Genomic DNA, 14,152 nt, shown 5'->3' on the forward strand with positions numbered 1-14,152 from the left:
TTGCCACCTGTGCCTTGTACAATGGCTAACCAGTTGCAAAGAACAGAAATCAATCTTTCTCTCTCCTCCTTCTCTCTCCTCTAAGAGGCTGATCACACGTAGAAAATCAAGAAGGAAGGGAGATGAAGCATGCCTGTCTGACATGGATTTCTCCAAGATCGAAAGGAGGATGAGAGGCAATGTCCAACGCTGTTGCAAAACTGATGATCTCATTATTTTGATGTTTGATGGCTTAAATTATGTGCGCATGGAAAGAAAATTTGTATGAATCATGTTTGAAGTATGTTTGAAGGCTCTACATGATAAAATGCAAAACCCATAGTTGTACATAGTCGTAATTAATAATTTAAAACCCGAAATGTGTCTAATAAGAGAAAATGAGAGTTTCTTGCGTTTCGGGTTGGGGAATGTTCATATGGGATTAAAAACTAAAAAAAGCCAATGTTCAATCAATATGATTAGTCAAGACACATAAATAAGATAATTCTCATTTTTATGAACAAATAAATGAGGAAAATAGGAAAAATAAGGAACATTTTAGTTTTTGCACTTAAAAAAGTAGGGAAAAATATATTTAATGTTTGTGAATGCATAACAAGGTTGGAGATGAGGGTCCTTAGTCAAGCCTTGTTTCTATGTTAGAGTATGTTTTTATCGATTTTTACATGAAAAATTACATAAAAATGAATGTTACACCTACCCAATGAAACGATAGGAGGGAAGAGGGATTGTAAAAGTTAGTGGTTGCTGAAAATGTTTTAAATTCTAATTTCTTTGATTATGCATAGCATATAGACCGATCACCGTTTAAATTTAAGAGAGACTAGTAGCACGAGGAAACTCGGTGCTAGTCTCTAGCAACGCTGCAATTACGAGTAGCTTGGAAATCATTAAAAGATTTATATTTCACCTCATGTGGCTAGTTTTATACCATAAACTATTTGAGCACGAGGTGTGTCATCCAAATTGCATTATGCATATCACATGGTAACTCCTAGATGCATACCAATTGATTATTAATTACGTGACTTACACTGAGTTGTGAGGAAACCCAAGCTATAAGCTAGATGATCGAATCTTTGGGAAATTATATAGTGATGAAATTTTATATCCTGGAATGTTTGAGATAAATAAGAGCTGATTGTGTTCGTATATGCTTTTTCTAGGTCAAACTAGAATTTGAGTTTAGGGTTTGGAAATGCTTTAGCACTGACAAACAGAGGTCAAGGGATGACCATGAGTCCTCCTAATGGGAGAGGAAACATAATCTCAAATGTGCCCATGTTGCTAGCTCCTCCTAGAGTGACCATGCCGATGACGAGTCAAATAGCTCCACTGACTGTTAGAAGCCCGATGATAAATCCTATCGCTAATCTAAGGAATCAACAACCAATCCCTAATCAAGTGGTTTGGCCAATAGAACAACATGTAGATGATTGTGGCTATAATTCAAGTGCCTTGAATGTCATTGGCGAAGTTAAGGATATGATGAAGCACTATACTGATATGATTAGTGAACAATATAGATAAATAGCCATCAAGGTTAATTTCCTTAAGAAGCAATAGATTTTGATAGGGAGTCGATGCCCTGAAGAGGGCGGCCCATCAAGATTCAGCTGTAAGCAGTGTGGTGGTCAACATTTCTCTAAGAATTGCCCCAACATTAAATGCAACATATGTGGGCAGTTTGGCCATTTAGCTTGGAGTAAGATTAGCTCTCTCCAGCAACGAAGTAAACAGCCAGTTCCAGTTAATCATCGAGCACAAGGGAATAATCTCTAGCAAGATGAAGGACCGAAGCAAATATTACAATGATGACAGGCTATGGTAGAAGAGCTACCTAGTGGTAGTGAGGTTTTCCTTATAGAAGCACTTTATATCAATGGCACGGAAGCTGCGAATCTACGGGTTATTACAAGAGGTCAAAATGGTAAAGAAGTCGACAAAGCTAAAGAAAAATCTGTCAAGGGAAACCCTATCCAAGATGGTAAGGGGAAAAAGTTCTTAATCCCAACATGGAAGGCGGACCTCTCTGTAATATTTCCGCGTACCGCGTACCGTAAATATTAACTTACCGCACGCCGTGTAAACCCTGTGCAAGGGTATTCCCTACTTCGTAATTATTGGTAACCTCATCCACACCATGCCCGCTCAAAAATGAGGCCTCCATGTCGAGAATTAAAGGCCGGGGTTGAAGACCGTAAAAGCCGCGAGGAAACAACCGCTTGGGAAGGGCAAATGGGATAAATTCAAGGCAAATTTTTTTAATTATTATCCCTTCCCCCAGCCGATGCATGGCTGGAGGAGAGGGAGTGTGGGGAGGAATGGCCAAGGAGGAGTGGGACGGATATGCATGAGGAGGAGTCCTCCACGTGTGTGGAGGCCCTCTTTCCCAAGGCCTATAAGAACCCCCTCTTGGGGGGGGGGAAAGAAGGACATGGCGGCAGAAGGCTGTCGAGAGGGAGAGGCCGGACGTGAAGGGAGGGGCCGGACGTGAAGGGAGGAGGCCGGCCGTGTGAGGAAAGGGTCGCCATGTCGCCGTGCTGAAGGAGGTGAGAGGAGACGTGGGTGCCGCCATCGCCATAGACCAGGCGGTGTGGTAATGGAGGGGGGGGAAAGTCGCTGGCCGCTGGGGGAGCCGCCGACAGGGTGCCGCCACCTCGCTGGAAACCACCAGGCCGCCGCCGTCCTCGCCTCGACCACACCCTTTCCTCCCATGATCATTGGACCCTCCCCTGACGTGGCCACGTGCTGCCAGAAGCTCTTAGAAGCTTCTCTAGGAAGCTTCTAAGGGGGCTTCTCAAAGCCCCTTCCCGTGGAGTCCCTTTATAAGCCCAATTTTTACCCCGGGATTCAATCCCCCTTTCCCAATGCATTCCCACACAGCCCATATTAGCCGGTGTAAGTCCCCCCTTCTCGTGGATTCCCAACACAAGTCCCTTCCCACTAATCACCTACAAGGCAGGTCCTAGGATTTTAGGGAAGGAGAAGAAGAACCCTAAAGCCTCCATTCTTGCGAGGTCCATTTCCACAAACCAAGCTCCAACCCCGCAAGGCCTTCCATAAGGCCAAATTCCGCAAGCTGGTATTCCCAAGGATCCACAATTCGAAAGGGATCTCCTGCGTACCAGGGAGAAAAGAACAAGATCTTGAGGCTGCGTACCAGGGCGAGCAAATTCACCGATTGCGTAAGGGAAAAGGCAACCTGGAAGTCTGTAATTATGTCATGATGGGCCCTAAAAAGTCACAAGACGCGCCTGCGGAAGGATCTTCTCCTGGTATTTACGAGGATATTTCCCGGAGCCCACAAGTCCAGGTTTGATCTATTTGGATTCCACACAGAAGTATTGAGTTAATCACGATAAACTTCATGAATTAGGAAGCACTCATGCATGTCAAATGCAACTAGTCAAGTTAAATGCAATTGGAAAATGAATTGGCTATTTGAACATTTATTAGAAATAGCTTAAGATATGAAAATTGATCATTGGTACGTTCAATGGAGTTAATGAAAAGAGCATAAGGTGTCTATGCATTTGCAGGACCTTATTAGTAAGTTTCTTTTTGTGCATTCAAAAGTGACGAGCCTAGGACAACTGTTGCCTCATTACAAGGTTGAAATTATTGAGGTACACCTTTTTACTAGGCATGGAAAGATTAATGGCATGTCCCATTTTTAGATGAATCTTCCTTGTAATGATTTATGAGGAAAAGTTAACACCCATAAGATGTTATTCGAAAAGGAATAGAAGGGCACGAAAATGATCTATGGACTTGCAAGTGGCATGACTATTTGATGTAAGTCCTAGTAGGACCTAGGAAAGTTAGTGTTCAGATTATCAGGCATTTTTACTTTGCCAAGGAAAGATAGGGTTATTGTGAACCATGTAATGCGTAGAAGCAATGAATCGCATGTTTACACGTATTGGTGAAGTTGTATCTATTGTTCTCCTTTAGATCTAGTTTATTACCTTTAGGAACGGTTTCATCCTTGTCGCAAGACAAGTATATTGAGTTGTCTAAGTCACCTAAACCACAAGAGATTCATATGGGCATGGTTCGGTCGATATGACAAATATCCCAAGTGCTAACTAGTGTTTAGCGCGATAAGGATTCGACCTAGTTTTACACTTGTTGCCAAGTCTAAACCCGCAAACCCAAAGATCTTACACACGTTCACGAAATGTCGAATCAATTGGATGTTCATGCATAAAATGATCTAAGGTTTTATCCTAAGGATCATTCGTTCTAATGATGAAACTCCGACGGAGTTGCAAATTTCTAGGACCATGGGACAACATAATTAGGAATGGGTTGGAGGATACCCTAAACCCTGCTACTCGGCTAGAGGTAATTCCGTGGCCGGAGGACGCCATTCAATGGGTGGAATGATCCCGTGGAATGATGCAACACATGTGCAAAAAGGTTGCAACATCGTATAGACTTGAGATTTGTCCACAAGAGAGTTTTGTCATCTCTCGAAATGAGGTTGGCAAGTTACTGAAAGAATTTAACTTACAAGAGGATGAGTAATCATCCTGTTACTCACTTTTCTTGGGGGATAATTGCCAAGGAAAAGGAAAGTTAGGTATTTGCCTTGAAACAAATGACCAGACAATAAACTAAAGCGACATGGTCGCTGGAACCTACCACAACAAAACCTAAAGTATTGGTAGGGTATGACCCTAACCTAAGAATGATAGGAATCTTGCCAAGTTGCAATTGATTCCGGATCGAATGCGGGTTGCATTCGGAGAAAAGGAGTCACTCCTTAACAGTTGCCAGCTAAAAGACCACTGAAATTGATTGTGCTTGTAACAATTTAGAAAAGCATTGTTTGCATTGTTTGCTCAATGAACTAAAGGACGAAAATATATCTAAATACTTCAGGTTGAAGCCTGAAGGGAGAGGCAGCTTCAGTTACCCCCGACTGCCTGCCTGACCCTAACCAAGGGGGTTGTTAACCGCGCCGGGAACGTGGACCGAACCCGCCGCGGGAGGTCTCTCCGTTGAGTTCTACTTGGAGCAGGAGGACGCTTGGGTGCCAGAGGGGGCTCTGGCCGTAAATCCCTCGCCTTCCGGGCCCTGCACAAGAGGCTAACGTGACTCGGGATTGGATCTCGAGGCCCGCATACTAGTCTACGGGCGGAAGCTTGGAATAGTGATCCCTGGTGGATTACTGGATAGCCTTCGGGCGGATTATGAATACGCCTACGGGCGGGAACTCCTTGTATTTCAAAGATAAAATGATAAAATGATAATAAAGAAGTTGTTTGGCATTGTTTTCTTTATGTCCTGTGATAAGATTACGTGAAGGAACCAGTGCATAACAGGGTTAATCAAAGAAGCTGTTTGTATATGTCAAACTAATGTGGTAGGTAATTACATAACTAAAACAAACCGAGGAAAGTGCGGAGGATGGACCATGGGTCCGTCCTATGGATGGGTGGTCCCGGTTAGCCGGGAACTTTTCTCAAAGTCTTCGACGAATAGAGGATGATCGTCATCTCCGAAACAAGTAACGAGAACGATGACTTAGAATTAACTATTACCCGATTCACGCTGTTTTAGGGGAACGGAATGGGACTATGCCTTGGCAGAGAGGTCGAGCCTTGCATCCCTCTCGTTTCCCATTCTCCTTGAACCAAGTGCAGCGTAAATCCGCTTCGGACCTGGCGTTTCTGCGTAAAGTAGTTCGCTCGGGTCTGAGGCTAGTTGCTGCTAGCTAATGACCAAACATGAAAACCCAAATTCAGGTCGATCCTAAGTGGGAACGTCCAGAATACTTCCGCTACGGGACAGACACGGGAAGACCTAGATTGCAAAACCCGTAACATTCCATGGGAGTGCCGGGTGGAGTTTTCTAGACAACCTTTCCGATGGACTGCTAAGACGTGTCCTAGAGGATTCTAGTAGACACGTTACACTCTCAAAGCCGTGGATGGTAAAGCCGACCCGAAAAGAAGAAGGCAAATGCCAAGAAATAAGAACCAAAGCCGATTGAAAGACCAAAAGAGAGAATGGTTTGGTGAGAAAAGCAAGCTCTTGCTAGTTATCATGAATTCAATTTACCGAGTTCTCTTTGTGAAGTTAAGCTAGATCTAAATTTGCTATAGTTAATTAAATTGTCTCTAGGAGTACGCGAGGAGTTTAAGAAAATTCTACACATTGGGTATATCATTGAGCCCTTGGGAATAGCAAGAGTAAGAGATGATTGGTTTCAGCATGCTGAAGAGCATTGTCCCAGGGTAGTCGAATATGTTGATGGAATATTAGTGGACCATGCTATTGTGGACACAGGCTCTTTAGTCAACATTATGAGTTTGGAATTGATGGTGAAATTGGGATTAGAAATAAAAAAAGATGCCTCCACAATCCTTCGAATGGCTAATGATAGTTTAAGACAACCTGAAGGTTGCATCACTAAAGTCCATGTGATTGTTGCCAATGTAGAATGCATTCTGGACTTTAGGGTCATTAGGTTTGTAGGGCGTCCTAGCTATCAAGTGTTGCTAGGCATGCCATGGATCCTACAAGTAGACTGTTTGCTTGATATACCCGTTGGGGTCGATTAGTTGAGGTGCTAGATGTGTAGCAGTAGATGCCTATCCAAAATCTCCTCAGAGTGAAAGAGTTCCTTTATCTTCGTCAGAGTTTGATACACTAGATGCTCCATTTGATAGTGAGATGTCATCAAGTGACGAATCCAATGAGGGGTCCATTACAGAAGATATCTAGCAAGTGACTTTGAATGAGCCAATAGAGGCTCAAGAGAGGATAAGAGATGTGGATGTAATCGAGATTGATCTTGGTATGATGAATGATTCACGGCCAATCAAATTAGGGTCCACGCTCAATTCGAAAGAAAGGAAGGACTATGTGTCCTTGATTCAAGAATTTCACGATATTTTTGCTTGGAGTTATGACGACATAAGAGGTATTCCTCCCAACCTCTAGCTGTTCATACCACTCCTCTAAAGGAAGGTAGTCATCCTGTGTGTCAGAAAGTAAGGCATATGCCTTTCAAACTGAGGGATGGGCTGTTCGAGAGGAGTTACATAAATTGTGAAAAGATGGCTTAATCTTCCCTATTCAGCACAATGAATAGTGTTCACCTGCTATTATCAGGAAGAAAAATAATCAAATCTGGCTTTGTGTAGATTTTAGAGAGCTTAATCAGTAGACGGTTAAGGATTACTACATATTGCCATTCATTGATCACATTTTGGATCACTTAGCGGGTAGGGAAATCTATTGGTTTATGGATTGCTTTATTCGATATAATCAGACGGCCATTGTGGAGGAAGACAAATTGAAAATGACATCTATTATTGTCTTTGATACCTTTGCATATCATGTGATGGCCTTTAGTCCATGCAATGCACCTGGATCTTGGTAATGAACAACTGATAAGAACTTTGGTGATATTTTCCCAGAGGAGTTAAAAGTCTTTACGGATGATCTGGGGGCAGTCACCACAAGGGAGTGACGATTGATTATTCTTAGGAAATGCTTTGAGCATTGTAGACAATTCTGCATTGCTCTTAACCCTAGGAACTACGTATTTGGAGTGCCCTATGGGTTGTTACTCGGCCACATGGCTAGTTTAGTTGGTATTGTGACTGACCCTGAAAAGATAAAGGTCATTGTCTCTATGAGCCCACCATGTACTCCAAAAGAGATACATAACATTCTATCATCAATGGGATATTATTGAAGATTTATCAATGCTCTAACAGAAAGAGCGTTGCCACTAACAAACCTTCCTGTTTGTTTGAGTGGAATGAAGTCTGTCAAGTATCCTTTGATGATGTGAAGTAGGAATTAGCAAAAGCTCCAATCTTAAAAGCACCCAGAAGAGGTGAAGTTTTCTACATTTTTTTAGTAGCCACAATGCATAGTATCAACTGTTTAGCTCAAATTTGGGAGGAGAAATGGTATCATCCAATTGCCTTTGCCACTAGTAGGAAATTGGGGGTATCTGAAGTTAACTACACATACATGGAGAAATTGTGCCTTGGAATGGTCTTTGCAACAAAGAATTTCATGCATTATATTCTCTATGAGAAGGTAGTATTATTTAAGAAGGTGGAAGGACTCAGATTGTTACTAAATAAGTTGCGGCCGCCTGATCGTTTAGCAAAATGGTTAATCTTTTTGCAAGATCTTGATTATGAGATTAGGAGCAAGCCACCGAAGCTGCATGGTATTGTAGAATGCCTTGTGGATTTTGGGGAGCCAGAAGAAATCTTGGTTGAGGGAAGTGATATTGAGGGTTTGTTTAGGATCGATACAACTTCCATCCCTTCCTGGTATGCGGCGATAACACATTATTTGTCTACATAAGGATTTGGGGCTGCGTTATCGAAGTCTAAAAAGAGAAAAATCAAGCAACAAGAATTATGCTTTTCGATCATAGTGGGTGTCTTATATTGGAGAGAAGTAGATGATATATATCATCGTTGTGTAGTACCGAATGAGATACTATTTATTCTTGAAGAGTGCCATGATTCAGCATGTGGGGGACATTTTGTTGGCTGGCTTACGGCCCAAAAAGCTCTCTGTGCTGGAAATTGGTGGCTGTTGATTTTCCAAGATGCTTTCAGTTATGTTAAGCAATGTGATGTTTGTCAAAGACACAATGTGAGGAAAAATTGTAGGTGACCTCTAAATCCCATTTTGGTAACGTTACCCTTTGAAAAATGGGATATTGATTCTGTGGAACCAATACACCCTTTATCAACTATGCAAAAGCGGTATATTATTGTAGCAACCGAATACTTTACAAAGTTGTCTGAAGCTCGAGCAACGATGAAGGAAAATGCTAAGGAGATGGTCAGTTTCATTATGGAGCAAATTGTTTGCCATTTTGGGCTACCAAAGGAGATTGTGTCTAATCGAGGGACACACTTCTTGAAAAAGGTTATAGTGGCCTTGACTGAAGCTTTGAAGATTAAGCACAACAAGACTACCCCATATAATCCTCAAGAGAACGATTAGGTTGAGAGTATGAATAAACAACTAGTAGGAATATTATCCAAGATCGTATCAGCAAAAAGCACGCGCAATCAAGATAAGGAATTATATGTGGCAGTATGTGCTTATAACACGATGTTCAAGAGACCCACATGCCACACCCTATTCAAGCTAGTATATGGGGAGGAGTGTATTTTGCCGTTAGAAATAGAGCTCCTCACTGTATGTTTTGCCCTAAATCATTCATTGGGAGAGGAAGAAGCATTATAGGAATGGCATACTTCCCTGGCACATCTTAATGAGATTTGATTGTAGGCTTTACTACATCAAGAAGTAGGGAAGAGGAGAATGAAAGCCTTGCATGACCTTCGGGCTAAGAAGTACAAATTTGCGAAAGGTCAGTTAGTGTTGTATTATGATGCTCAAAGGGAGCTCTTTCTAGGAAAATTAGAACCCAAATGGAATGGACCATACAAGATTGTACATTTAGGAAAGAATGGCTCTATGGCCCTTTTAGCAGTTTTGCAGGAGATAGAGTTTAAGACTAAAGTTAACTTTAATAAGCTGAAGCCTTACTATGTGTAAGGGCTGGGCTTGGTGCTTACGCAAGTCCTTCAGGATTCGGCTTTAACATGCAGTAGGTACTAAGATGAGCAAATGGGACGAATCATTCCTTATTTGGAGCATCTGTACCTTGAGCAACGTTACCACCAAGGTCGAGTGATTTGGTGGAATAAAGGACATCAGGTTATTGAATGGCACGATGGATCACTTACGTGGGAAATTAAGGTCTATTTCCACCATTATCAACGAATTCTGAGACTAGTATTCTTATTGAGTTCAGCGAGGAAGGAGGAATTGTGCCTTTTATACACCCTCGCTCTCGACTTGATTTTGATTATCATAAGTATGAGTGAGTTGATTAGTATGGTGTGGCCTATCAATGAAGCATGGGCTTATACTCTGTATTTTGATGGAGCTTCCAGAGGACCCGCTAAACATGCGAGCATTGGTATGGTCATTAAAGATCCCCGACATAAGGTTGTTATGAAGATGGTAGTCCATTTAGGACCCTATTTTACTAATAATATGGAAGAATACAAGGCCTTGATCATGGGGCTGATGATGTGGTAGTATTCGCTGGCAATTATTGGTTAAAGGTGACTCGCAATTAGTGATTTATCATCTAAATGGGACCTATAGTGTATGGGATCCCATTTTATGAATGTACCATCGTGCATCTTTAGATATGTTGCATATCTTTAAGACAGTGACTTGTCAATTAGTTCCTTGAAAATGGAATCACTTTGTGGATTCCTTGGCTAACTATGCTTTCGTGGAAGATGTCTTTTTCAATTGTGGTCCAGGGGAGCTCTTGCAATTACCCCCTAACGTCAGCCTTGGACTACTTTGGGCTCTTCTTGATGACACATCGTATTTCGGATGCCGATAGTTAGTTTGGGTTATGAGTTAGGTAGCAAGTGAGCACCCTTCTACTTTGTCATGGATGCATAGGAATGTGTATCATTATATTCATCGAACACCCCTTGCTACTTATATAGGAGGGTTAGCTAGTAACCTGATGCACTAAGTGTAAGGCCTATGAGGCCTTACCCTTGGTCGGTTTTGTGCTTTAGTAGAGTAACATTAGGACCAAGGGATTGTTCTAATCGTGCATTGTGCTAAGTGGTGGTAAAATGATTTATTTCATAAGGCCAAGAGAGCCGATTTTTCGCAAGTACTAATGTTTTATTTCTTTAGGCCAAGAGGGCCGGTTCTATTTGTTGATATCTCTTTAGGCCAAGAGGGCCATATGTCTATTTGGTGCAAGTACGTTTAATGGTCTTCTATTTTAGTGGTTGCATCACACAGGTTGGATGAAGTACCTGGAGGGAGCCTTTGCTGTGGAGGAGCTTATTGTGGCCATTCCAAGTGGTATCGTCCCCTTTCCGAGTTTTTTCCTTAAGCAGATAATGTTATGTGTATGTAAGGGTTATTTTCTTTTCGTTCGTTGGGGACCGACAATCAAGACATGAAGTCCTAGGATTTGGTTAGGTATATCTGGGGAAGATTTGAGTAGCCGTCTTCCTCCTGATAGGTCATTGTCAAGTGATAAAGACCTGTGATAGAGGGTTAGTCCTTGTGACCTTGTCCTCCCTGCTTGCTAGGCGGTTGTCCTAAGAGTCCCTTCTAGTGTGCGACAGTTAGAGAAGCCTACCAAAGCATTAAAGTGAATAGCAAGTTCTAAATCTATTTAAAAATACAAATTACAAAGGTGTGTAAAAAGGGGTTCTAACCCCTCAATAAGAAAAGGAAAAGAAAAAAAACAAGAAAGTTCCTACAAGTGGTTGATTATCGCCTTGCGGAGGCTTGGTAGGTTCCTAGGGGACAAGTCAACCCATGGCCGATGCCTTGTCTTCCTAGGGGTAGAAACTATCCGAAAATAAAAGAAAGGATGGTTGGAGAGAAAATAAAAGTGAGAATTAAAAAAGGATTAAGTGTCACCTCGCGAGAGCTTGGTAGGTTCTTGGGTATCGAGTCAAGGCCTAAGGCCAATGCCGTGTTCTCCTTAGGTCACTCTACGTTGAGCTCCCTCCTTTTACATGCCCGAGTATAGAACCTTGAAAGGAAAATGTGCCATAAGAAGAAACTATGATGACCAAGCTATAGGATTCCTTGCCTAGTAGGAGGTCGTGGTCTAGTTGTCCTAAATTAGGTAGGTAGTTTAGACCACCACTAGGATGACCTATTTAATAGGCTTTTTATCTAGTCTGTGTTAGAGCAGTTGGTTAGCAACTCACTCTAGATTTCTTTCATATTATGCTAGGTCTATCCCTTGTGGATTTTCATGCCTTGATTCTATCACAGGGTAGGGTGACAGTTGTGGAGTGTTTTGTTGCGTATTTGTTGTTTCAACTTGATGCTCTTTATGGTTATATTTGTGTAGATCTATTCATGGGATTCGATGGGCTGAGTTGCCCTATCTTGTGGTCGCCAATGAGAGATGGATTCTTGGACCCAAAAAGTGACAAAAATGTGCTAAAATATTTTAATTTAAGGCAGAAACCCAATCTTGTTGGAAGTGACTGAGGCGGATTTGTCAATTTTTAGCAGTAGTGGAAGATGGGATTTGAAAGCGGTTTTGAAAAGCAGTTGTGGATTTTTCAAAATTTTTAGGTGCCAGATCAAGCCAAACCAAGTAATCGGCAATTCGAGACCTTAAGAAAAATTGGTGGGATTTTTTACAACTCAAAACGGGCATTAGACAGCAGAGCCGAATGGTACCAAGGTCAAAATGGCCAAGAGATTTAGAAATTTGGGCATGGCCCTTTGGGGGGCCAATTGGGGCCCCTTTAAAAAAAAAAATCGTAATTGGGGGGGGGGGGGGGGGGGGAGAGGTGCGCAAATCGGATGCCATATGCTTCCGTAGTGAATGCCGGAAGGTCCCCAAGAACAAAAGAACTCTACTTTTTGCACAAAACTCAAGGTAAAAAGCATGCACGACATGAACAAGAGACCAATTGGGTGCAATCTCCCCCCATGCCTTGTGTGAGCGCTCCACAAAGCATGTATTTTATGTATTAATTATCTTCAAGCTCAAATAATAGCCCCAATTACAAAATAGCACGCTTTTGGCTTTTGAGTTTGCTTTAGCATAAAATAGAAATAAAGCTAATGGGCGGTGCCCAAAGAGTCAGGCGTACCCAATACAATGTCCAAATACAAATATCATAATCGTGCGCCCATGCGCATACAAAATAATAAATAAATATCCAACGCCTCAATAAATAGGCGCGACAAAATATAGGCGCCATGCCTAAAGTATGCGCTCATCAAAATATAAGTGATAACTCAAATACTCACTATCCTCCAATGCTTTCCTCCGCCACTGCTGCTATCTCTACACATCAACTCAAGCATTCACAATCGTTAGTAAAATAATACAATTAAACTGACAAAAGTGAATACCTAGCAGTCCTCAGCTACATAAATAAATCAACTAGTTAGAAATCAATCCTAACCTTAATTTATTACGAGTGCGCACTCTAAACTCATAAATGTGCAATTGGCTGCTAGATGTCCAGGTTGGTGGCATTTGTAACACACTATAGGTTTGGCTTTAGATACATTGTTTGCAATGGCAGGAAGTCTAGGAATATTAAGATTTGGCTGTGAAGTTGGCTTGTGGTTTTGATTGGTATTGGATGGTAAAGCAGGTGGTTTTGCCCAAGACTTACAGAAAGATGATGATGGAAAATGACCTTGATTAAATCTTCTAAAATTTGAATTGAATTGCTTAGATCCATAGTTACCATTGGCTTGAAATTGTTGTGGATGCTTGTCTCTTCCTCGAAGCTTGTCTTTAGAGTCATGAGCTAAAGAAATTATATCTTCAAGAGTTGCAGGCTTGAACATATTGACTTCAGCGTAGTAATGCCCAAGTAATCCAGGCATATACTTGCGCTTGTGTGTCATTTCAGGTACGTCTTCAAGCATGCGTAACTGGAGTAATGCATTCCAAAAGCGTTGGTTTACTGAGGAATAGTCTCACGATCTCTTTGCTGAAGAAGGTCCCATTGCTTTATGGCTTTTTCATGAAATTGTGGAGGAAGGAAATTCTGCATAAACTTCTTCTTGAAATTCTCCCAGGTAGTGGGACAATCTATACTCTTACAAACCACGGTCCACCAAAGAGATGCTCTATCCACTAAATGATTAGTGACACACTTGATTTTATCTTTTTCTGTGTATGTTTCCTCATGAAAATAATCATCAAACTGACTGATGAATGCAAGAACAGTTTTTCCATCTCGAGTGCCATTGAAAGTACGGAATTCGAAATTTCTTTTACTTATCTTTGTTTCTTTCTGGATGGATTGAGCTTCGAGAGTCACGTCGATGGTACGTCGAATAAGATCTTCAGATTGTGGTTCCTCTTTGTCAGTTAGTGGATCTTTATAAATTAGCCAATTGAGCTTGTAATGCTTGCCGAGCTCGTCGTTCTTCATCCAACTACACCATAATTAAATCCAGCTTTTTCTCCATCGTAGGTTCAAGAAGATCGCCTTCAGCCATTAAATCATCCATATGTGGTTCCGTCATCCTGCAAAACTTCAAAAGACCTCACACTCTCAAAATCCAATTAGCCGGATGAGCGTAGCTCAAGATCGGGTGT

Source organism: Lygodium microphyllum, chromosome 2 (genome assembly GCF_053477565.2).
Source record: "Lygodium microphyllum isolate KBCC chromosome 2, Lygodium_microphyllum_v1.1.10, whole genome shotgun sequence".
Classification (NCBI taxonomy): domain Eukaryota; kingdom Viridiplantae; phylum Streptophyta; class Polypodiopsida; order Schizaeales; family Lygodiaceae; genus Lygodium; species Lygodium microphyllum.